The 23588-nt window shown below is 45.8% G+C and overlaps 1 long non-coding RNA gene across 1 annotated transcript in view; it reads right to left on the bottom strand.

Moving 5' to 3' along the window:
• LOC309708679 overlaps nt 1–23588 on the bottom strand; it is a 255636-nt gene that overhangs the window by 191676 nt on the left and 40372 nt on the right. The window lies entirely within an intron of this gene.

The following is a 23588-nucleotide window of genomic DNA, read 5'->3' as shown; positions in this document are numbered from 1 at the left end:
CGTTGCCTTGTACTTGTGACATGTGCAATGACAATAAAGTTGAATTCTATTCTATTCTATTACTGCCAAACAATAAATCTTTTTACCCTTTTCCTCTTACAGTCAGTCAAAATGTATATGTGTCGCCTGTTGATGCCTTGATATGTAAAACACCTTTAGAGTGATGCTCTGCAGAATTTAAAGATATCAAATAACACTAAAAGCAATAAAAAAGAATCATCAAAAAAATACAAACATATAAAATCACTAATATGTTGTAAAATCATTAAAAGGAAACTAAGAATGACGTGATTTTTGTCATAATTTTTTAGTTTGGGATTAAACTGAGTTTGAATCGCCAAAAACACAACCCTAACAGTTTCAGCCATACATCTGATATGAAGAAAAACCCACAAAGTTAAACAAGTACTGCAAGAGTTCCTTGGAAACAGAAAGGAAAATAAGTTTAAACCATCCTGAAATCTGAGGCCTGGTCACATTTTTTTCCATCTTTCAGTATTACCACCTCATCCCTGCTCCTTCCTCTCTGTCTCTCCTGGCAAAGCGCCTGGACTCAAACATCCCCCCTCACGAATATACACTTAACCCTCTTCCTCTCACTCACCACCCTCCAAACCACCACCACCACCACCACCATCTAAACATATCCTGCCCTGGCTCACTGGATAACTTTCCATGAGCCTTTGATTGACACCAGAGACTTTTTTCCCTCCTTCCCACAAAACCAATCCTATCCCCAATCATCACTGGGAAAGAAAAGGAGGAGAAAAACACTTCTCCACGAATCATGGCCTGGAACCAGATGTTCACAACTAACAATGAAAGAAGGAGAAAACTCTCTGCTACTATGCCTAGGCTGTTATTAGAGCAGTGCAGGCTCTTTTTTATAGCATGAGAAAAAATGAGGAGCTTCATCCAAAAAATACAGCCTTCCCACTCCTTTCTTAGCGTACTTGGACAACTGACGATATATGTGTATATATACACATATATATATATATACATGTGTGTATATATACAGTGGGGCAAAAAAGTATTTAGTCAGCCACCGATTGTGCAAGTTCCCCCACTTAAAATGATGACAGAGGTCAGTAATTTGCACCAGAGGTACACTTCAACTGTGAGAGACAGAATGTGAAAAAAAAATCCATGAATTCACATGGTAGGATTTGTAAAGAATTTATTCGTAAATTAGGGTGGAAAATAAGTATTTGGTCACCTCAAACAAGGAAAATCTCTGGCTCTCACAGACCTGTAACGTCTTCTGTAAGAAGCTTTTCTGTCCCCCACTCGTTACCTGTATGAATGGCACCTGTTTGAACTCATCATCTGTATAAAAGACACCTGTCCACAGCCTCAAACAGTCAGACTCCAAACTCCGCCATGGCCAAGACCAAAGAGCTTTCGAAGGACACCAGGAAAAGTATTGTAGACCTGCACCAGACTGGGAAGAGTGAATCTACAATAGGCAAGCAGCTTGGTGTGAAAAAATCAACTGTGGGAGCAATCATCAGAAAATGGAAGACATACAAGACCACTGATAATCTCCCTCGATCTGGGGCTCCACGCAAGATCTCATCCCGTGGGGTCAAAATGATCATGAGAACGGTGAGCAAAGATCCCAGAACCACACGGGGGGACCTGGTGAATGACCTGCAGAGAGCTGGGACCAAAGTAACAAAGGTCTCCATCAGTAACACACTACAACGGCAGGGAATCAAATCCCGCAGTGCCAGACGTGTTCCGCTGCTGAAGCCAGTGCATGTCCAGGCCCGTCTGAAGTTTGCCAGAGAGCACATGGATGATACAGCAGAGGATTGGGAGAATGTCATGTGGTCAGATGAAACCAAAGTAGAACTTTTTGGTATAAACTCAACTCGTCGTGTTTGGAGGAAGAAGAATACTGAGTTGCATCCCAAGAACACCATACCTACTGTGAAGCATGGGGGTGGAAACATCATGCTATGGGGCTGTTTTTCTGCCAAGGGGACAGGACGACTGATCCGTGTTAAGGACAGAATGAATGGGGCCATGTATCGTGAGATTTTGAGCCAAAACCTCCTTCCATCAGTGAGAACTTTGAAGATGAAACGAGGCTGGGTCTTCTAACATGACAATGATCCAAAACACACCGCCCGGGCAACAAAGGAGTGGCTCCGTAAGAAGCATTTGAAAGTCCTGGAGTGGCCTAGCCAGTCTCCAGACCTCAACCCCATAGAAAATCTGTGGCGGGAGTTGAAAGTCCGTGTTGCTCGGCGACAGCCCCAAAACATCACTGCTCTCGAGAAGATCTGCATGGAGGAATGGGCCAAAATACCAGCTACTGTGTGTGCAAACCTGGTAAAGACCTATAGTAAACGTTTGACCTCTGTTATTGCCAACAAAGGTTATGTTACAAAGTATTGAGTTGTATTTTTGTTATTGACCAAATACTTATTTTCCACCCTGATTTACGAATAAATTCTTTACAAATCCTACCATGTGGATTCATGGATTTTTTTTTCACATTCTGTCTCTCACAGTTGAAGTGTACCTCTGGTGCAAATTACTGACCTCTGTCATCATTTTAAGTGGGGGAACTTGCACAATCGGTGGCTGACTAAATACTTTTTTGCCCCACTGTATATATATATATATATATATATATATATATATATATATACACTCAACAAAAATATAAACGCAACACCTTTGTTACTGCTCCCATTCCCCATGGGATGGACGTAGAGACCTAAAATTCATTCCAGATACACAATATAAACATCCCTCCCAAACAGTGGTCACAAATCAGTCCAAATGTGTGGTAGTGGGCACATCTGCTATATTGAGATAATCCATCCCACCTCACAGGTGTGCCACATCAGGATGCTGATCTGACATCATGAGTAGTGCACAGGTGTACCTCAGACTGCCCACAACAAAAGGCCACCCTGGAATGTGCAGTTTTGTCTCACAGCAAAATGCCACAGATGCCACAAGCAATGAGGGAGCGTGCAATTGGCATGCTGACAGCAGGAATGTCAACCAGATCTGTCGCCCGTGCATTGAATGTTCATTTCTCAACCATAAGCCGTCTCCACAGGCGTTTCAGAGAATATGGCAGCACATCCAACCGGCCTCACAACCGCAGACCTCGTGTAACCACACCAGCCCAGGACCTCCACATCCGGCAGGTTCACCTCCAAGATCGTCTGAGACCAGCCACCCAGACAGCTGCTGGAACAATTGGTTTGCACAACCAAACAATTTCTGCACAAACTGTCAGAAACCGTCTCAGGGACGCTCAACTGCATGCCCGTCGTCCTCATCGGGGTCTTGACCTGACTCCAGCTCGTCGCCGTAACAGACTTGTGTGGGCAAATGCTCACATTCGATGGCGTCTGGCACGTTGGAGAGGTGTGTGCTTCACGGATGAATCATGGTTCACATTGTTCAGGGCAGATGGCAGCTGAGAATGTCCCAGTTCTTGCATGGCCAGCATACTCACCGGACATGTCACCCATTGAGCATGTTCGGGATGTGCTTGACCGGCGTATACGACAGCGTGTACCAGTTCCCACGAATATCCAACAACCTCGCACAGCCATTGAAGTGGAGTGGACCAACATTCCACAGGCCACAATTGACAATCTGATAGACTCCATGCGACGATGTGTTGCACTGCATGAGGCAAATGGTGGTCACACCAGATACTGACCGGTTCTGGGTCCCCAGACCCCCAATAGCGCAAAAAACTGCACATTCCAGGGTGGCCTTTTGTTGTGGGCAGTCTGAGGTACACCTGTGCACTACTCATGATGTCAGATCAGCATCCTGATGTGGCACACCTGTGAGGTGGGATGGATTATCTCAATATAGCAGATGTGCCCACTACCACACATTTGGACTGATTTGTGACCACTGTTTGGGAAGGATGGTTATATTGTGTATCTGGAATGAATTTTAGGTCTCTATGTCCATCCCATGGGGAATGGGAGCAGTAACAAAGGTGTTGCGTTTATATTTTTGTTGAGTGTATATATAAAAACACCCAGCACGCCCCTGCGGGCGGTTTATCCTTCAAGCTCGGGTCCTCTACCAGAGGCCTGGGAGCTTGAGGGTCCTGCGCAGTATCTTAGCTGTTCCCAGGACTGCGCTCTTCTGGACAGAGATCTCCGATGTTGTTCCCGGGATCTGCTGGAGCCACTCGCCTAGCTTGGGAGTCACCGCACCTAGTGCTCCGATTACCACGGGGACCACCGTTACCTTCACCCTCCACATCCTCTCGAGCTCTTCTCTGAGCCCTTGGTATTTCTCCAGCTTCTTGTGTTCCTTCTTCCTGATGTTGCTGTCATTCGGAACCGCTACATCGATCACTACGGCCGTCTTCTTCTGTTTGTCTACCACCACTATGTCCGGTTGGTTAGCCACCACCATTTTGTCCGTCTGTATCTGGAAGTTCCGGTTCAGAGGAAGGTCGCGCGCTGGACGGATCAATCGGTGGCCGCGTTACAGGACACACTCGATGACGCAGACTGGGGCATGTTCAGAAACAGCTCCGACGATGACGTCAACGTGTTTACGGAAGCGGTTGTGGGATTCATCGGGAAACTAGCGGATGATACCGTGGAGACAAAGACTATCACGTTTCCCAACCAGAAGCCGTGGGTGGATAAAACCATCCGCAACGCTCTGAGATCCCGCACCGCTGCCTACAACACGGGACTCACAACGGGGGACATGGACCCGTACAAAGCCGCGTCATATAATGTGCGGAGGGCGGTGAAAGAGGCGAAGCAGCGCTACGGGAGGAAACTAGAGTCACAACTCCAACAGAGTGACTCTAGGAGCCTGTGGCGGGGACTAAGGACAATAACGGACTATAAAGCACCAACAACCGGTATGACGAATGCGGCCGTGACTCTGGCAGACGAGCTGAACACTTTCTATGCTCGCTTCGAGGCTGCAGCTAAGGTCTCCAACAATGCTAGTGTTAGCGGCGCTAACGGCTGCAGACAGGAAGATACTGCCAGCACCGGAAACGTGCTCGTCATCTCCGAGCATGAAGTAAGGAGAGCCTTCAAGAGAGTGAACACCAGGAAAGCAGCAGGACCAGACGGCATCCCAGGTCGTATCCTCAGAGACTGCGCATACCAGCTAGCTCCTGTGTTCACTGAGATATTCAACATCTCTTTATCTCAGTCGGTGATCCCCACATGCTTCAAAGAGTCCATCATTGTTCCTGTCCCGAAGAAACCCCACCCTGCTTCTCTCAATGACTATCGCCCTGTAGCCCTCACCTCAGTAGTGATGAAGTGCTTTGAACGCCTGGTCAGAGACTTCATCATTTCTTCACTACCAGACACACTGGACCCACTACAGTTCGCTTACCGTCCAAATCGTTCCACAGACGATGCCATCTCTCATCTCCTCCACACATCACTCACTCACTTGGACACTAGAAGGGGGAATTATGTTAAAATGCTCTTCATAGACTACAGCTCTGCATTTAACACCATAATTCCCTCCACACTCACCACCAAGCTGGAGCATCTGGGACTCAGCTCATCTATGTGTCAGTGGATCTCCAACTTCCTAACTGGCAGACCACAGGCAGTAAGGATGGGCGGACATGTCTCAGCCTCCACCACTCTCAGCACTGGAGCCCCCCAGGGGTGTGTTCTGAGCCCCCTGCTGTACTCTCTGTACACATATGACTGCGTGGCCACTACCAGCTCCACCACCATCATCAAGTTTGCTGACAACACCGTCGTGGTGGGCCTGATCTCTGATAACAACGAGACGGCCTACCTGAAGGAGATTAGGAATCTGGAGAACTGGTGCCAGAGGAACAACCTCCTTCTAAACGTCAGTAAGACAAAGGAGCTGATAGTGGACTTCAGCACTAAGCAGGAGAGGAACTACCAGACCCCCGTCATCAACGAGTGCCCAGTGGAGAGAGTGGACAGCTTCAAATACCTCGGAGTTCACATCACGCAGGACCTGTCATGGTCCTGTCACATCAACACCGTGGTGAAAAAGGCCCGTCAGCGTCTCTACCACCTCAGACGCTTGAGAGACTTCCAACTGCCCTCCAAGGTGCTCATGAACTTTTACTCGTGCACCATAGAGAGCATCCTGACGGGAAACATCTTAACCTGGTTCGGGAACAGCACCATGCAGGACAGACGAGCTCTACAGAGGGTTGTGCGGTCAGCTGAGCGCACCATCCGCTCCGAGCTCCCTGACCTGCACTCAATCTACAGCAGGCGGTGCTGGACCAAGGCCAGGAAGATCGTGAAGGACCTCAGCCATCCCAACAACAGACTGTTCTCTCTGTTGAGGTCAGGAAAGCGATTCCGCTCCCTGAAGACCAACACAGAGAGACTGAGGAGGAGCTTCTTCCCGCAGGCGATACGGTCTCTCAATCACACCACCACACAGTACTGACCCACACATATGGTTCTTACACACACACTGGACTTTCTGGACATTGTTTTTGCACAACACTGGTCACTATATTCTTCATTTCCGGTTAATACTTGTACAGCTGCTGTTATTGTGTATATATTTATTTAGATTTAGATTTCTTCATACATTCTTATATAGTTCTATATTGTGTATTGTGTATTTTGTTGTACAGTTATTTTATTTTCAACTTTAATTTATATATTTTATCTTATTCTTCCCAGTTAAATTTACCATCCATCCATCCATTCGCTTCCGCTTATCCTTTTCAGGGTCGCGGGGGGCGCTGGAGCCTATCCCAGCTGTCATAGGGCGAAAGGCGGGGTACACCCTGGACAGGTCGCCAGTCTGTCGCAGGGCTAACACATAGGGACAGACAACCATTCACACTCACATTCACTCGCACATTCACACCTAGTGACAATTTGGATTAATCAATTAATCTATCCCCACAAGCTGCATGTCTTTGGACGGTGGGAGGAAGCCGGAGTACCCGGAGAGAACCCACGCAAACACGGGGAGAACATGCAAACTCCACACAGAAAGACCCCTTTACCCTTTTTAATTTTTCATATTTATTTCCTATCTTATTCATAGCCTTTTCCTTTTTTGTTTTCTTTAGGTCACGAGCAGTTGTCCAAGCATTTCACTACATATCGTACTGTGTATGACTGTGTACGTGACAAATAAAATTTGAATTTGAATTTGAATTTGAAGTCCCACAGGATCTTAGCTCGGTCATTCTCCACCACCCTTGGGGGCATCTCCCATTTTGACCTCGGGACTTCCAAGTTATACTCGGCACAGATGTTCCTGTACACTATGCCGGCCACTTGGTTATGGCGTTCCATGTATGCCTTGCCTGCTAGCATCTTGCACCCTGCTGTTATGTGCTGGATTGTCTCTGGGGCATCTTTACACAGCCTGCACCTGGGGTCTTGCCTGGTGTGATAGACCCCAGCCTCTATGGATCTTGTGCTCAGAGCTTGTTCTTGTGCTGCCATGATTAGTGCCTCTGTGCTGTCTTTCAGTCCAGCTTTGTCCAGCCACTGGTAGGATTTCTGGATATCAGCCACCTCCTCTATCTGCCGGTGTTACATACCGTGCAGGGGCCTGTCCTTCCATGATGGTTCCTCGTCTCCCTCCTCTTTCTTGGGTTTCTGCTGCCTGAGGTATTCACTGAGCACTCGGTCAGTTGGGGCCATCTTCCCAATGTATTCTTGGATGTTCCTTGTCTCATCCTGGACTGTGGTGCTGACACTCACCAGTCCCCGGCCCCCTTCCTTCCACTTAGCGTACAGCCTCAGGGTGCTGGATTTGGGGTGAAACCCTCCATGCATGGTAAGGAGCTTACTTGTCTTTATGTCAGTGGCTTCTATCTCCTCCTTTGGCCAGCCTATTACCCCAGCAGGGTACCTGATCACGGGCAGGGCGTACGTGTTGATGGCCCGGATCTTGTTCTTACCATTCAGCTGACTCCTCAGGACTTGCCTGACCCTCTGCAGGTACTTGGTGGTTGCAGCTTTTCTAGCAGCCTCTTCATGGTTCCCATTTGCCTGTGGGATCCCCAAGTACTTGTAACTGTCCTCTATGTCTGCAATGTTGCCTTCTGGTAGTTCAATCCCCTCAGATCTGACTACCTTCCCTCTCTTTGTTACCATCCGACTACACTTCTCCAGTCCGAACGACATTCCAATGTCATTGCTGTATAGCCTGGTAGTGTGGATCAGTGAATCGATGTCTCATTCACTCTTGGCATACAGCTTGATGTCATCCATGTACAGGAGGTGGCTGACAACTGCTCCGTTCCGTAGTCGGTATCCGTAGCCAGTATCCGTAGCCAGTCTTGTTAATGATCTCACTGAGGGGGTTCAGGCCTATGCAGAACAGCAGTGGGGACAGAGCATCTCCTTGGTAGATCCCGCACTTGATGGTGACTTGTGCTATGGGCTTGGAGTTGGCCTCTAGTGTTGTACGCCACATCCCCATTGAGTTCCTGATGAAGGCTCTTAGGGTCCCATTGATCTTGTACAATTCTAGGCATTCCAGTATCCAGCTGTGGGGCATTGAGTCATAGGCCTTCTTGTAATCAATCCAGGCAGTGCACAGGTTGGTCAGTCTGGTCTTGCAGTCTCGGCTGATTGTTCTGTCTACCAGTAGCTGGTGTTTTGCGCCTCTGGTATTCTTGCCAATTCCTTTCTGTGTCCCGCTCATGTATTGACCCATGTGCCTGTTCATCTTAGCCGATATGATGCCTGACAGGAGCTTCCATGTAGTACTGAGGCAGGTTATTGGTCGGTAGTTGGAGGGGACCGGTCCCTTCTTGGGGTCCTTGGGGATCAGGACCGTCCGACCTTTGGTTAGCCATTCCGGGTGTCTCTCGTTAACTAGCAGCTGGTTCATATGTGCTGCCAGACGCTCGTGGAGTGCAGTCAGCTTCTTCAGCCAGTAGGCGTGAACCATGTCGGGCCCTGGTGCTGTCCAACTCTTCATACTGGAGACCCTTTCTTGGATATCTGCCACTGTGATGGTTACTGGACCCTGTTCAGGGAGGTAGCTGTGGTCTGCCCTCAGATCCTCTAGCCACTGAGCATTGCCGTTATGGGTTGCATCCTTCTCCCATATGCTCTTCCAGTATTGCTCCGTCTCCAGCCTTGCCACTGAGAGTACACCTTTGCTGGTTCTGTGGAGAACAGCTGGTTTATTCTCCTGCCTTCTATCTCTCTGGTGTACCTCCTCAAGCGGCTGGCCAAGGCTGTGAGTCTTTGCTTGGCAGTTTCCAAGGCCTCAGGTATGGACAGCTTGCTGTATTTCTTAGGCACCTTATTTGTCGCACCTTTCTGCAACTCCGTTAGTTGGCTAACCTCCCTCCGTGCTACTTTGATCTTGCCCTCTAGCCTCCTTCTCCATGGAGGGTACTGCCCCTTGTCGCTGTTCAACTTGTAGCCAAGCATCTCACTGATCACTGCTGCCGTATTGTAGATCAGCTTGTTAGTGTCGGTAATCGTGGTTGTAGGTATTGCCCGTAGTGCTGCATTAATATCATCTAGCAGACCTTCTGAGGGTACTTCACGTAATCTTGGTAACCGGCTACGGGGGATCCAGGTTTCAAGCTTGGCCATGATCCTATTTTTCAGGTCAGTTCCTCTCGCACTCAACGCTCCTTCTCCTATCGCACTTGGGGCTATGTACCCAATCTCGGGTGGGGGTGATTATATCGCCCCCCTGACCTGGCGTCCTGACTCCTCCTTGCCGTAGCATTTGTGTTGTACCTCGTCAATCTCTAGCTGTGAGAGCAGTCCCTCCTTTCGAATGTTGGAACACTGAGCTACTAGTTGTTTCGCCGTCATTGTGGATTGGGTATCGAAGAATCCATAGGTCCCTCATCCTATTCATGTAGCCCCTTCCGCCGGGGTTACTTGCGTAGTAGCATTCCAACAACGCCCTGTTTTCGTCTCTTGCCCACCGATGCCTTCTTGTTCCAGTAGCCCACTTTTCGTCAGGGTGCCCTGGTTCCTCAACACCTGACGCGGACCTTGTTGATCCGGGCGACGTCCGAGCCGGCATGCCTTCATATTTATCTGTCTCGCTCATGTCTGCGGTAGGCTTGCTTAGCATAGGGGGTCTAGCCTTAGGACCCTTACTGGATACAGATGCCCCAGGCAGGAATCGAACTTGCGATCCTCTGTCCTCTGTTCCAAAGGCGTGTAGTCTAACCACTACGCTATCCAGCTGCATATATATATATATATATATATATATATATATATAGTCAGCATATATATATGCATATATATATGCCATTATGGCACTGGTTCTGACATAAACGGTAGTAACCAGACCGAAAAGCAGCGCACATTTTGGTGCAACAAGTGCTTTAAGGTGATACTGTGATATTGTGCAAAGGAGGTAAAACCTCGAATCCGATGAAACACCTGGCGACGCATAGCGTTTTTTTAAAGCCGAGAAATGCGCCGTATTTGATAGCTTGCTGCGAGACCTCACACCGAGCACATCTACTGCGGGTGGGTTGCCTGTTATCGGACCCGGAGTTAGCAACATTCCCCCAAAAACACGAAGAGGAGAGTCCTGGCCCCTAGCCCTGCCAGTGTAGCAGAAATGATGAGGATGATGATGCAGCAGCAGCCGTTCTTCTCTGCGTGAGTAGCTTAATGTTGTTCGTGTGTAATTTACGTTGATAAGGCTAAACACGTTATTACATTAATGCATGCAAGGTGAATTAGCAAACACGGTCGTAGTTACATGCGGCTGTCTTCTTGTTTGATAGAGTGATACCATATATGCCCTATAGCTGCAGAAAAGGCTAACATTGTTACCTTTATACAAAAAAAACCCAGCTAAACATGAGAGGTTTGTGTTTTCCATTGTTTAAGCACTGGTTCCAACCAAAGGAGGTATGTTGTATCAACAGAAAAGGCTAACTTGGTTATCATTTTGCAGAAAAAAAGAGACTTCTAAAAATAAAAACATAAGAGGTTTTTGGACAAAGTTTGTGTTCTCCATTGTTTAAGCACCAGTTCTAGCACCGTTTAAGCACCGGCACCGTTTCAAAAGTACCGGTTTGGCACCGGTATCGGATAAAACCTAAACGATACCCATCCCTAGTCAGGTGAGAGGTACAACAGTGAGTCTACTTCCATTTGAAACACAAACATTGCATTTCAGCTGGTGGTATTTGGGATCTTGTCAAAGTTGAAGTGCTCTGTAGGTACCAGTCATGTTACCATCATGTTTGTTTTTAGTTCATTACTGTGACTGTTAGCATTTATGTTGCTCCATCTTTTGTGTGATGACTAAATATAGTTAAACCCTCACATAGCACATGCGCTACACACATCGTTATATGCCTCCTACCCTCCTATTCCACTCATTGTTTCCAGTATTCTGTCTCCTCGTCCTTATCTGTCTTGTTCAATGTCTGTGCTGTTTTATGAAATAAATAAATAAATAAATAAATGATTGGCCTGTAGATCTATCCGTGCATCTGTGAAAAGAAAAAGATCAGCGGGTTCAACTCAAAGTCATTTCTCCATGACAGTGCCATTTATTCGTTTCATATGCATTCATCAATGACACTGCATTCTAACAAGTGTCACCAAACACTGTTCCCTTATTAACCCTGACTGTATGAGTGCTACAAATACCAGTGTTGGTCATGAGTGCTGAGCAGTAACCCTGACCCAAATGCACTCGTCCTGGGGTTGATTACTGGTGGTTTTCTTGGCTCTCCGCTCAGCTGTGTGGGCTGCAGCTCTTACACAACAACAGACAAAAAAAGCAACCAAAGTTTAGAAACATAACACTTGGAGCTGAAAACTGGAGGATATACCCCCCCCCCCCCCCACACACACACACACACACACACACCAACCTGACGCACACACTCACGCACATGCTCAGACACACAAACACAGAGTTAACAGTTGTGGCTGTCAAATTGTCACACATGGATGAAGAGTGGGAGGAGAAAAGAAGTCATATTGCCTGCAGCAGCAGCAGAAAGCTGGGACGAGCCTTTGATCTGTGACGACGGTGGAATTTCAGTGGAAGTTTTATTCATAGGCAGCTGGTTACATAATAGCAGAAGAACCGAAGCATGCCTGGCATCACAAGTTAAACCTCCTCTCCTCCTGATTTGTAATATCGGGCCGTATCAATAGAACTTATCCTTAACTTACATTTTTCTTTTTCGTTTAACCCCGAGTTTACCTACTTTTTAAAAAAATGTTTTCTTTTTCAAACTTGGGTGTTACTGTTGATCTTTTGGGATAGAATATGAAACTGTGATGTGGCCACTGTGACAGCTGCCATTTGTTTATTCTAAAGTCACACTGGAGAAAACCGGGATCGAAGACCACAGCTCAACCAAAACAACTGCAACTGTGTGCAATCAACTTGAGATCTGTTCACCTTTGAAATGGTTGCTTGAAAGACTGTAACAAGGGCTATGAACACTCACAGAGTGACTCTGACCTGTAAAATAGATAAAATGGGATCGAGACAGTCAGTGGTAATTACATGCACATGAAATGATTTTGGTGTCTAGCCACAACCTCACAGATTTGGAATAGATTACTAGGTCACTATAGTGACATATTTGCTGCCAAATGAAATTGTAAATGACGCTCAGATTGCTTTTTTTTTTAGGAATATAACCAGAATACAGCGAGTTGGCAACCAGCTGAGTCGTGTCCCCAAGGAGATGCATCAGAGACAAAGTCTGGTTCATTGGTGCAGAATGCCTCAGACTGACTGCTGTGTGTTTGCAATATGTCTGCTGTAATACATTCGATGACAGTTGTTTGTCTTGCAGTTTATAGACAGCAAATATCACTTTCTGAATAGCAGTCACTATTCATGACTGTTTGGAGACAGGTGACCTGGCAAAACAAAATGATCATTAGGAGATTGGACACTCAGCCTCTGGGTGACCTGCTGACCACCACAACTACTCGCTATTGATTACTAAATGTGAAAACAATTCAACACAGTAACTGAGGAACCACTGATTTTTCCTTGTTACAAGAAGGTTTACAGTTTTTCTATATATTTTTACACAATTGATTTCCTGTTTTGAAGAATACTTTAGTCTTCTTTTCAAATTTAACAGGACCATAGTTTATAAAATGAGAATCCTTTAGTAATGATTGTGACTTGAAACTACTAACTGAAGTCTACTAACAGGAAAGTGTTAGTTGAGCTCACAGATCCACAGGGTGCCAAGGATCAAGAGGCAGCACCTGTACACTGGTACCGATATCTGGATGACACCCGGTCAAAATCCAAACACAACAGGTAAAAGCCTTCAGAGTTCACATCAGCTCAGATGATAGAAACATCACCAGAGAAAATATATTTGAAAATAATTTGCTGTTTCTGAAATGTGCTGCACACAGAGGAGGCTGGAAGCCTCAGCATTAAACTTTACCAGAAGCCCCCCCCCCCCCCCCCCCCCCCACACACACACACACACAGACACACACACAGACCAGTACATACTACCATTATTCTCTGGAATACAAACTTGGGGTGATCGGGACCCGGGCAGAATATGTTCCCTCTAAGACAAATGGGAAAGAAAAGGAACACATATGAGTAAAGCTCATAAAGCACGTGGCCTTCATCAAATCAGTGAAGGTGCACGGTCAGAGGTCAGACACCAACGGAAGGACAAACAGAACAACACTGTCATCTCTTATGCAGCAGGTTTATCAGAGAAACTCGGCAGAGTTTTCTCCAAGCACGAATGAATTGCATTAACAGGTCACGTGACCTGTTAAGGGAATCTCTACCACTTTTCATCATGTGACCTGTTAAGGTCCCATGGTGGGGTAAGGCAAGCTCTCATACATTTTTCAGCACATTGGCTCAAGTAATGAGACACATGGTCAACAATGGGTCAACAACTCCCACTAGGGTTTAAATACCTGAGAATCTCTACCACTTTCTTTCAATCGCTTTCTTTCCAAGTGTAACCGGGCCATAAATTACATATTGTTATAATTACACAAAACGTGTTCTAGACCCAAAACCGTTCCTGTTATACCTGACTGTTAGGACCTTCAAGCCTGTAGTTATGTTCATTATCAGTTGGAGCCCCTCGTCATTGCTCTTCTTCTTCTTTGGTGCAACCCTATAAATACAGTGTACCCCTTTGGCCTCTCCCCTTTTCTACAGTTCCCCTGTGGGAGAGGTGGGTGTCATTTCTTTCCAGACACTGTACAACACACATATAATGTATATTTAGCCACCCTGATATTTCTGATTGTGTGTCTTTAGTTCAATTATTGTCATCATTGTGCCTGTCTTTGCTAGATGCTGTAAATGTGTAGTAGGTGTGTGCCACAAATGTGCAGTGTTGGGAAGGTTACTTTTAAAATGTATTCCGTTACAGAATACAGAATACATGCCCCAAAATGTATTCTGTAACGTATTCCGTTACGTTACTCAATGACAGTAACATATTCTGAATACTTTGGATTACTTAATATATTATCATGCTTTTTACAACAACGTGAATGTACTATTGCTGTGTGATTTATTACTATTACTGAAGGTCCGCGACTCCGAACTGTAGTAAAGGGACCTCTGACTAATACGGCGGGGTCCCTGTCGGCTCATAGCTGAAAAATAGCTTTATTTTGTTGTGTGGGTCAATTTTTCTTGCGAGAGACAGAGAGAGGCGTTGAAAGGCTCCAACGGAACTTATTGTTTTCGGAGGAAAACACGAACACGGTGTACAGTCGAGTCTTAATAGCTTACTTACAACTGGGCTCGTCAGGCACTCTTCTTGGCTGCAGTGGTTATTATTCTATTTACATGCTTCCAGCTCCCGTTTTTCCTCGACGACAACTCATACCTTTCCACTCGCCTTTTTCTCCCTCCTCGCGCTCACAGACACATAACGTGTATGGCAGTGCATTCTCCCTGCAGCACGGACTACACTGCCCATGATGCTACATTCTTTAGAGCTATGCTTGTAGCATTCTGCCTGTTAGCTTAGCACAACAACAACAACGAAAAGGCGCTCTCTCACCCAGGAAACACACAGTCGCAGAAAGAGAGAGAGAGCGTCGCCCTGTAACCATGGCAACCGTAACGCTGCCGCCTGGAACGAAAGAACGTAGCTGTCAAACAAAACCCAAACAGTCCTGACCCGCAACAAAATGAAACAGGAAAGTACCGCAGTGTAATCCATTTATTTCAACAAAGTAACTGTATTCTGAATACCACCTTTTTAAACGGTAACTGTAACGGAATACAGTTACTCATATTTTGTATTCTAAATACGTAACGGCGGTACATGTATTCCGTTACTCCCCAACACTGCATATGTGTTATAGGCACAGTTAATGCTAGCATGAATAGATAATTCTGGGTAGCTTGGGAGTTGTGGTGGATTGAGCTAACCCTCTTCCCTACTGTTTGCATTTGGTTGTAAGAGCTGGAGTGGGCAAGTTAATGACTTGGAGGTCTTTGTTTCTTTTACTTTTCATTGTCAGACACAACGCAGGAACACACCGGTTTCACAAGGTCCTCAAACTACCATGACCTGGATGACTCGGACCTACACGGACATATTCCCATAGATTTCTGTACAACCAAAATGGGTTTTTGCAACCAAAGGAGTTGTCCCATCCATAATACAGCTTTAAGGCACGATGCATTGTATTCTCTTCTATACAGTTTTCGTCTGTGTTCATCAGTTGAGTTAGAATTGAATTCAGTTTCATTGACGAGCCAGAGCCATGAGAGCATTTTATGACACTGGACAGGATGAAAATCTCTTGACTGGTTTCAGTGAATAAAGATAGCAGGCAATGACTGAGCTATAATATATATATTTCTATAATATATATATATTTCTATAATATATATATTATAGAAATATATTATAGAAATATATATATATTATATAATATATATATTTTCTCTTAGAGTTCAGTGTCTACACGGCATATTTCACATGAGGTCGTTTTTACTCCGTGGGTCATGTAAAGTCCTCATTTTCTCATTGTCCACCACCATTGTAGAGAACCAGGGAAATGAAATGTGGCATTAAGTGAGACCAGGTGAACACCTCCCACCCCAACCCCCAACCCCATCCTGCACATCCAGCAGGGACACGTTCCCTTGATTTATGTTAGGAGAACAGCGTGAGCAGCATATGGGCGGCCTAAAAGACAAAAAGCTGAGCGGGAACAGCCACAGCTCTTTGATGTCTGTCTGAAACATCCCAGCTTCCAGAAATGAGACATGAAGTGAAACAAGCCGTGGAGAAAACGCTCCCCTCACCTCAGCTCTCTCTCTCCTTATTTACGGTACCAGACTGTAGGAAATGATCAGAGCAGGAGACTGGCTGGTTGGCTTCAACCTCCAGCACAATTAGAAACACATGTATTCACTTCCTCCAGATAAAATACCGCGGAGAGGGGAGAATAGAAAAATGGCGTGAGAGTTTGTTTACACACAGCAGCAACACATTGTCATAGTATTAGAAACAACACGTCTAAGTTATTCTGTACAATGGCCCAGTTTCTTCTTTTTGTGGCAAAACTGTCAGAGCAGGTTGGCTCTAAAGCCAATTTAATGCTTTAAAATGTATTTTAAAAAGGAATCTATCTAACAAATTTAGTTATTGTTAAAATGCCAGAGACTGCAGCTCTGACACACTGATGGGGTTAAATAAAGTTAGCTCCATAACTCATTTTTCTTTTTATACCATCACAATGTATTTCAAATCAAACGGTCAAGATGTGGTTGAAGTGCAGACTATCAGCTTTATATCACTTTTTAACAAAAATACTGCATCAACTCGTTAGGAAGTACCATTATTACACACACACAAAGTGACTGTGCAAGTGACTAACAAATGTTTTCATGACCAGGATGGGCCTGTTTCCAAAGTAAGTAAATAAGAGATCTGGAAGTGACTCCATGTGTTAAACTTACAGTTAGAGAATAGAATAGAATTGTTGGAGCTCTATCTCATCCACAGCAGTTTCATTGGCATACTACACGATGACACTAGTTGGGCGTGTTGTTGTACAGTTATAGAGCTACAGGCGTCCAGTAGGGTAGCTGAGAATGTGGCCCTGCAGAGATCTGGTGCTGAGTGACAGTTGAGGGGAGAGGTGGAGGCCTGACAGGTTGGGGCTGGTTGGTGGAGAAAGCTTAGATCCGGGAGCGGGTGTGAAGGGTAATGCAAACTGATAGGGGTTGACAGAGGTGTGGACTCGAGTCACATGACTTGGACTCATTCATTTTATGACTTGACAAAATAGGCTACGTCCACACTAATCTTTTGCTGAAAATGATACGTTTTCCATAAGCGAAAACGCCGTCTCAGTGTGGACGGGAGATGAAACGGAGAGAAAACGATGCGTTTTCGTTTGAAAACTCCTTCATCTCCTTTAACAGAGTGGAACCCGTTGAACGAGATGGTGGACATCTAGAAGCCTTTCGGAGAAGAAACAGATTTGACACAAAGTGAGAAAATAGTCACGATCAGTGATGTTGTTCCATCCATGCTGTCCCTCAATCACCACCTGGAGAAACTGAAGCCTCAAGTCTGTTTCCTGAAGGGTCTGGTCAGGAGTCTCCAAGCGTCTGTGAACAAAAGATTTCTTGGAATCTTTATCGTGTGCGAATGGCTAGAGCAGAAGATCACTGCCCCCTCAGATCCAGTGTAGCTCAAAGCAGCTGCTTTGGATCCTTCAGTTTCTCTGTTACGGGTGGAACACCATGTGTTGGGCTGTCGGGACATAAAGATAGAGGTGGCACAAAAAGTTAAAGGTAGAGACTAAATTTAGTGTGTATTTTTTTCTGTATTTTTTTTGTCTAAAATTCTAATAAGGGCTCTTTTGCTGTTGTTGATTTGTTTTGTCAGATCTGATCCTGCAAGATGCTGCAGATCCTGCAAACCTGTGACTCCTGGTGAGGAACATCAGAGGACTGTGAAGACGGAGGACTCTGCTGCTTCCTGTAAGAGGCCGAAGAAGGATGCAGGGACTAGTCCAGTGCTGCAGCTAAGTCACTACCTGGATACTGCTGATGGATAGAGCACCCTCTTGTTCTTCCTTCACTGTTTCATGTGGCCACCAGAGTTTTGGCAGTGCCTGCATGTAGAGCTGCTGTGGAGCGAGTTTTCAGCTATGGCAGCATCATTTTATGGCCTCATCGTGCACAAATGACTGACAGACTTTTGGATGGTTTGGTCTTTTGGAAATGCAACGCAGAATAGTTAACTGAAATGACTTAAAGTGCACATTCCTGTGCATTCAGGTTCTGCTTTTGTATTTTTCATTGAATGTTTATTCTGTGAAATTATAGTTTAAAGGAAGACTATTCTTGCAGCTAAGTTTAACTGAGCTGACCAATATAGAGGTGCAATTTCAGAATGACTTTGTGTATATTTTGTGGGTTCAGTCACACCTGTTTCATCATGTGTTGAGATAAATACAGATATAAAAAAGAACACATGGTCTGTTACTTACATTTAACATATACCTGCAACATTGTTAAAAGAAAAAAGACTTGAAATTCAAAGTTTCAGACTTGACTTGTGATGTGTCAATCCAGACCCAAGGACAAAGACTTGAGACTTGCAAACAGTGACTTGGTCCCACCTTTGGGAGTCGAGAGAGGAGGGCAGGCATTCTCTGATGTACTGAGAAACTATCTGCTCTTCACTCCATGACTACAGACGGTGATAGGTGCAGGGGGTGCAGGGAGGGGTGGTCTCAAACTGGGCAAAGAACTTCAGGACTGCTTAGTAGAAACAAGTAGAACGTTTCAGGTGTGTTTTGGACAATTCCAGTGTCATGGTCCTGGGCCATGTGGGCCCAGTATTCTTAGTTTTCATGTATTTTTGTATTTTGTTCTTTATTTAGGCCATGCTTCCTGGGTTGATCTGTTACGTTGTTCCTTATGTGTTTTCCCTTCGTGACTCTCACCCCCTGTGTGCCCCTCTGTGTATTTATGAGCCCTCGTCTCTCTTTGTGTTTTATTCTATGTTTTCCCCAGCCCGTTATGTCTGCGTTCTCCCCGTGCTCTCTCCCCTCCTGTTTGAACCTCTGTGTACTTCCTGTTTTACTTTGCCCATCTCCCATCAGTGTTACGTTCACTCTTGCCGTGTCTTGTTATGATTATCAGTGTCACCTGTGTTCCCCGTGTGCATCCACTTCCCCTGATCATCCCTCATGTGTATTTAGTCTCTGTGTTTCATACAGTCTGTGTCGCGTCGTCTGTGTTACCACCTCTGTGTTCCGTATTCCAAGCCATAGCTTTTCCTTAGTTTATTTCCAGTTTAGGTTTTCGTTTGAACGGTTACTCTTATGCTGCCTTCACTCTGTTTTGTTCCTTTTCATCAGCCATAATAAACGGCTCGCTTTTGTTTAAATCCACTCCTGCATCCTCGCCTGTGTTCGCACCTGGGTCCACCACACACGTTTCCGCACGGTCTGCCTCCGCAGACCCTGACAGTACGACGCAACCATGTCGGACCCAGCGACACAGAGGAGGGGGATCGTCCGGACAGTGGAGTCTCTATGCGACAAGTGGCTGCACTGTTCCAGTGAGGAGGAACGAGAGGAGTTCGCCCGCCAAGTAGGGGTGTGCGTATCTGTGTTCCCCTGGTTATGGGAGACGCTGCACCCCCTCGTCAGCGACTTTCTCGTCTCCACCCTCCAACTCCGTCCGCAGGAGCAGCGGCCCGGTGGGCGTGCACCTTCACCAGAGCCGTGCCGTTGCGCCGTTTCCCCGCTGTCTCATGAGCCAGTAGCGGTCAGAGTTGGAATGGTGAGGCTCGCCACAGACACACCTTCCGCCCGCACCCTGCCGGCTTCCGCGTCTTCACCGCGGTCTGGCCGCACGGCGTGGCGCACGGAGACAACGGAAGCCATAGACTTTGGCGAGGAAGAGCGGCAGCAGGTGTTACGGGCTTATCGGGAGGACGAGCTCCGGTGGAAACCCTGGCTCATCCCGGAGGAGGACCTCTCACCTGCTGCACAGCCTACCAGCCGCTCGCCGTCTCCGATCCGCTTAGGCTATTTTTCGCCTGTCTCATTTCTGGCAAGGATGGGGGCGGACGACGGGGAACTCACCACTACGTCACCCTCTGTGTTGGCGCCATCAGCGCCCATCGCGCCAGCTTCCTCTGCTCGAAGGAGGCGGCGCGCCCGCCGCCATAAACCGGACAATGCTAAAACTACAAAACATGAAGTGGACGGCGGGTTCATTTTTGATAGAGCTATTTTTGTCGACCCTGAGTCTGCCATTTCTCGGACTGTTTTTTTCTGAGCCTACTCCTTTTCCTGCTCGTGTTTCTCCTCCCAGGCCAGCTCAGTTAGCTCCCTCGCAGCCCTTCACAGCTCAGTTAGCTCCCTCGCAGCCATCCTCAGTTCAGTTTCCTGTGTCCCCCTCAGTTCAGTTTCCAGTGTCCCCAGTTATGATTATCAGTGTCACCTGTGTTCCCCGTGTGCATCCACTTCCCCTGATCATCCCTCATGTGTATTTAGTCTCTGTGTTTCATACAGTCTGTGTCGCGTCGTCTGTGTTACCACCTCTGTGTTCCGTATTCCAAGCCATAGCTTTTCCTTAGTTTATTTCCAGTTTAGGTTTTCGTTTGAACGGTTACTCTTATGCTGCCTTCACTCTGTTTTGTTCCTTTTCATCAGCCATAATAAACGGCTCGCTTTTGTTTAAATCCACTCCTGCATCCTCGCCTGTGTTCGCACCTGGGTCCACCACACACGTTTCCGCATGGTCTGCCTCCGCAGACCCTGACATCCAGTCTGTTTCCACAGTTTCACACACCACTCCTGGTGTCTGTCAGGCTCCAACTGCTCCAGGTGCACAATTAGATCCACCCACTGAATCAGCTTTGCTGGCCCCACTCACCTAGTTGCCATGATCCACTCCATCGGAGCCCCCTGAGCGTGTGTGTTTGTGAAAGGTACTAGGGAAGGAAAGCAAAGTGTGGCTGACTTCTCCATCAATTTTTGGATTCTGGTGGTGGAGAAGACAGAGCTCTTCAGGGCGCATTCCTCTATCAATTAAATGACAATATCACAAGTGAGTTAGCAACCAAAGAATTTTATGAGACCCTTGATCAGACTTGTTTCCAATGTCATCTATTTAGATGACCACACGAGTAAACACCAAAGCTGCAGGACCCACCAGGTTCAGGAAATTTCACCTCGCAGGACTTCAGCTTCCCTTGGGACCATTACAGTGGAGCATTCTGCCGTTTATCCCCTGCAGAATGGAACTAGGACATAGAGGACTGGGAGCAGCTGCCAATCAAGGTAGCTTTAGTGGTATGGAGGCACTGGCTCGAGGGGGCAGAACATCCTTTTGTTGTTTGTACAGATCAGAAAAACTTGGCTTAAATTCAAACTGATAAGTGTTTATAAAATGCACGTCCAGTCTGATGGTACTTGTTTTTTGCTTGCTTTAATTTCAACACCAAGCCGGAGGGCCTCTCTCGCCAGTTCTCTACCCCAGATGCTCCCATTGAAAAAGAACCCATCCTTCTTTCATGCTTTAGTGTTGGGTCCCTTACCTATGAGATTAAGTCATCCATACAGCACAGCAGAACGAGCCTGATCCAGAGAGTGGCCCACATAACCGCTTGATCATTCTATCATCAGTCTAGGTACTGTGCTAACTGAGGTCTAAGATATGTCATCCTGGAGTCCAGCAGATCATTAGCTTTCTGCAGAGACTGTTTTGGTGGCTGTCTCTAGATCAGTGTTTTCCAATCACTGCACCACACACAGGGTTGGGATTATACCCACACCGATGTGGGACATAAGAGTGCCGTGAGAATTCTTCAAAAAAAAAAAAAAGTGAAGTGAAGATTGTGTTATCTGGCTTCATAGATAGATAGAGCTGGGTGCCATCTGCATAGCAGTGTAAATGTATGCTATGTCTTCTAATGATGCTGCCTAAGGGAAGCATGTATAATGTAAACAGAATTGGTCCTAGCACTGAACCCTGTGGAACTCCATAATTAACCTCAGTGTGTGAAGAGGACTCTCCATTTACATGAACAAACTGGAGTCTATTAGATAGATATGATACAAACCACTGCAGCACAGTACCTGTAATACCTACAGCATGTTCTAATCGCTCTAATAGGATATTATGGTCGACAGTATCGAACGCTGCACTGAGGTCTAGCAGGACAAGCACAGAGATGAGTCCACTGTCAGAGGCCATAAGAAGATCATTTGTAACCTTCACTAAAGCTGTTTCTGTGCTGTGCTGAGCTCTGAAACCTGACTGAAACTCTTCAAATAAACCTCTGCAGATGATCTGTTAGCTGTTTGACAACTACTCTTTCAAGGATGTTTGATATGAAAGGAAGGTTGGAGATAATTGGTTAAGACAGCTGGGTCAAATGGTGGCTTTTTAAGTAAAGGTTTAATTACTGCACCTTAAAGGCCTGTGGTATGTGGCACATTAATAGAGACAGATTGATTATATTTTATATTTCTATAATGCAACTTTAAACTGTGTAAGGTGCCAATTGTCACAGATGTGTGTGGATAATCAAAAGTTCTCTAGTCTTCACACATGGTTAGATTTACATAAATTCCATAGCAAAGTTGGAGAAAATCCTGCCAAAAAAACAAAAGACAAACGAACAAGTCAAGATCCCCTGCCCATTTAACTTGTGAGTCTATGCCCATTCTGCAAATTCTGTGTGCCGATGTGGGTCATCCTCGTTGAGATGCTGCAGTAGCTGGAGTTTGTAAGGGTGACATTTGTGAGTAGCTAATATCTGCCGAAGGGATGTTCGACTAATGCCACTCTCCAGTGACATGCGGCGAGTGCTACGCTGTGGGCTCTTGCTGAATGAAGCTAGGACAGCCACTGATACTTCATAGACACCTCAGCTTCACTACTGGAACTTTAACATTATGCACTCCATACTGTACAGTAACGCCACTGTTTTGCACATGTCTCACTCTGTATATTTTATTTTATTTATTTTATATATTTTATTTATTGTTTACTCTATTTAATTTGTAAAATATGTGTACACACACACACACACACACGTAGAAAAATATTTAGTATACACATCCAGAAATGCATATACTATTATATATTGTACATATATTTATTAGTTTCAGATGTAGCCATTCTTGTATTTTGCCTGTTTATGTTATTGTATTTTGCACAACTCTGTTGCTTGTGAAGCTCGCACACAAGAATTTCACTCACATGTGCTGTACCAATGTACCTGCACATGTGATGTGACAATAAAAGTGATTTGATTTGATTTGATTTAGTGACAGTTTTCTTGCGTCCACATTTTGGCAAATCCAACACTGAACCAGTTTCTTAGCAAGCAGTTTGCTGGCTGTAGCATGGGAGATGGGTGGTCTCGTAGGGTGTCTTGCATTGAAATCTGCTGCAATGACCCGGTTACTGCGTTCACCACATATCAACACAATTTCGATCCGCTCCTCACGTGTTAACCTCTTCGACATGTCAATGGCTGTGAACAAAGAGAAACTTGTAAATAACTCATGAAAGAATAAAGTTACATTGAAACCAAGCACACCATTGTTTTTCTTGTGACATTACCAATAAGTTTGATGTGTCAC

The sequence above is a fragment of the Aulonocara stuartgranti genome (genome assembly GCF_965226115.1).
Source record: "Aulonocara stuartgranti genome assembly, chromosome: 6".
Classification (NCBI taxonomy): Eukaryota; Metazoa; Chordata; class Actinopteri; order Cichliformes; family Cichlidae; genus Aulonocara; species Aulonocara stuartgranti.
Note: the sequence above shows the minus strand (reverse complement) of the source record. Positions and strands in the feature narration are given on the sequence as shown.